The sequence below is a fragment of the Macaca nemestrina genome, chromosome 5 (assembly GCF_043159975.1).
Source record: "Macaca nemestrina isolate mMacNem1 chromosome 5, mMacNem.hap1, whole genome shotgun sequence".
NCBI lineage: Eukaryota > Metazoa > Chordata > Mammalia > Primates > Cercopithecidae > Macaca > Macaca nemestrina.
Genome location: NC_092129.1, coordinates 13,528,100 through 13,531,229, shown reverse-complemented (window position 1 = coordinate 13,531,229; position 3,130 = coordinate 13,528,100). Strand labels below are relative to the sequence as shown.

The window sequence follows — 3,130 nt, the reverse complement described above, 5'->3', positions numbered from 1 at the left end:
AATTCCCTGACAGAAATAGCCCTTAAATTAAGTTGCCTCCTTGACTTCTTCAGAGTTTAAAGTTAAGGAAACAATATGTTTCTAGTTCTCTTTCAAGTTCTTATGCTCAAGTCAGAACTTTTGCTCTGGTTATGTTACTGATGCTGCATTTTATGTCTCAAAATGCCTGCCATGGCTTTCCTACAAAGTCAGAAAGAATAATTTCAATGACACATTTCCTTGGCAGACATTTTATTAGTAGAGGTAAAAATAACAGAGGGTGCTGGGGATGATGCTCACACCTGTAATCCCAGCATTTTGGGAGGCCAAGACAGGCGGATCACTTGAGGTCAGGAGTTCGAAACCAGCCTGGCCAACAAGTGAAACCCCATCTCTACTAAAAATATAAAAATTAGCTGGGCATGATGGCAGGCACCTGTAATCCTAGCTACTTGGGAGGCTGAGAGAGGAGAATTGCTTGAACCTGGGAGGCAGAGGTTGCAGTGAGCTGAGATCATGCTACTGCACTCACTCCAGCCTAGGCAACACAGTGAGAGACCTGGGAAAGAAAGAAAAGAGAATAGAAGAGAAGAGAAAACACAGGGGTAGAGGGGAGGTAAGAGATAGGAAATAAGGCCAGTGTATTAGTCCATTTTGCATTGCTATAAAGGAATACCTGAGGCTGGGTAATTTATAAAGAAAAGAGGTTTATTTGGTTCATGGCTCTGCAGGCTGTACAAGCATGCCGCCAGCATCTGCTCAGCTTCTGGTGAGGCCTCAGGGAGCTTTTACTCCTGGCAGAGGGTGAAGGGGAAGCAGATGCGTCACATGGTGAGAGAAGAAGCAAGAGAGAGAAGGGTGAGGTCCCAGACTCTTTTTTTTTTTGAGACAGAGTTGCTCTGGCACCCACGATAGAGTGCAGTGGTGGCCCGATCTCAGCTCACTGAAACCTCTGCCTCCAGGGTTCAAATGATTCTCCTGCCTCAGCCTCTCAAGTAGCTGGGATTATAGGCATGCACCACCACGCCCAACTAATTTTTGTATTTTTAGTAGAGATGGGGTTTCACCATGTTGACCAGGCTGGTCTCAAACTCCTGACCTCAGATGATCTGCCCACCTCAGCCTCCCAAAGTGCTGAGATTGTTTTAACAATCAGATCTCCCATAAACTTGTTACCGTGGGGAGGGCATCAAGCCATTCATGAGGGATCCACCCCCATGACCCAAACACCTCTCACTAGGACCACCTTCCACAGTGGGGATCACATTTCAACATGAGATTTGGACAGGAAAAATATCCAAACCATATCAGCCAGGAAGTTTGGTACAAAGAAATGATTAAATATGATCTAAAATACTCTGGATGATAATATATGTAGCTAAGAGTCTTGGGGTCAAGGACAGGCAAGGCAAGGACTCATTTAAGGAGACAGGAAGCAGATGGATCTGTCTTTAGGTAGGGAAGTGAATATGAAAGACTGGCAAAAAGAGGCAGGAGTTCCTCCTCCCACAGGCTCTTTTGGTACCAGGCCCAATCCTGCTGGGCTACCCCCGTTGGAAGAAGCAGGGAACCATTAGGCTTCTGGCTCCCTACCCCAGGGTTCCCTAAAACCCCAAGATCAGCAGATAGGCCTGGGACAATTCCAGGTGCACTGACCCAGAGCCCATGTCCTGAAAATGGAACATCTCCACCTCTTCCTACTGAGGCCTGAAACTCCTTTAAGCAGTTGATGATAAAAGACACATTCCAGTTAAAGATAAAAGTCAAAAGATTGGCTAGGTAGCACTTTGTGTAAATAAGTTGGTTACTTTATCCTTTCATAGAGCCAAAGGCTACATGGCTGGCGGGGGACTGGAGGCTCCCTCCTTCAAGAGAGGAAGGAGGGTTTGGAAAGTGGAGAGTCTGTGACAGAAGAGGGACCTGGGAGGCACAGCTTTGGGGAGTTGCTGTGTTCACCTTCAGTGGACTGAAGGCAGAAGAAGCTGTGCCCTGGGGCATCGTGGCCCAAGGAAGGCAATGCTGGGTCACATGATCCCTTAAAAATAATCACATAAGTTAACCTATTTGTTATAGGCCAGTAATGTTCGAGATGGAGCCTCTACTGGTCTTCCAATCCCATTCTTCTGATAGCTGACTTTACTTTGGGGTTGTAGGTCCAGGCACCACTGCTACCATTTTCATGCTGGAGCCACAGTGCCACATCACCCCTTCATCTTGGTTTTGCCACAGAAGGAGCAAAATGTTACTTGCTGGCTAATTTCAATTTTCTTCATTTTTCTGAGAAAGGCACCATACTGGGTCCCATATTTACCAATGACTCCTACCTTCTTGATGTATTTAGCCATACCTCTGCCATCCACCTGTTATGGTTTGGCTGTGTCCCCACCCAAATCTCATCTTGAATTGTAACTCCCACAATTCCCACATGTTGTGGGAGGAACGCAGTGGGAGGTGATTTAATTATGGGGGCAGGCCTTTACTATGCTGTTCTTGCAATAGTGAATGAGTCTCATGAGATCTGATGGTTTTTAAAACAGGCGTTCCTCTGTACAAGCTCTCTTTGCCTGCTGCCATCCATGTAAAATGTGACTTGCTCCTCCTTGCCTTCTACCATGATTGTGAGGCCTCCCCAGCCATGTAGAACTGTGAATCTGATTAAATTGTAAATTGCCCAGTCTTGGATATGTCTTTGTCCGCAACATGAAAACAGATTAATACACCACCTCGGAGCCCAGTAAGGAAACCACCTCCTTTATTTTAATGTCTGCTAATTACTGTATAAATGAACCTCATCACCAGAAGATTTGTTAATTGAAGTAACATAAAATTTGCTGTTTCTCTGCATCAACTAATGGGCAAAATAACAAGCTAGCATCATAATGACAGGATCAAATTCACACATAACAATATTAACCTTAAATGTAAATGGACTAAATGCTTCAATTACAAGACACAGACTGGCAAATTGGATAAAGAGTCAAGACCCATCAGTGTGCTGTATTCAGGAGACCCACCTCACGTGCAGACACACATAGGCTCAAAATAAAGGGATGGAGGAATACTTACCAAGGAAATGGAAGCAAAAAAAAGCAGGAGTTGCAATCCTAGTCTCTGATAAAACAGACTTTAAACCAACAAAGATCAAAAGAGG

At 44.9% G+C, this 3,130-nt stretch overlaps 1 pseudogene; it reads right to left on the bottom strand.

Annotated features, from left to right (window-relative positions):
• Positions 1–1,110: 1,110 nt before the first annotated feature.
• Positions 1,111–2,617, bottom strand: LOC112428507 (large ribosomal subunit protein eL43-like; annotated as a pseudogene).
• Between the last annotated feature and the right edge of the window lie 513 nt (positions 2,618–3,130).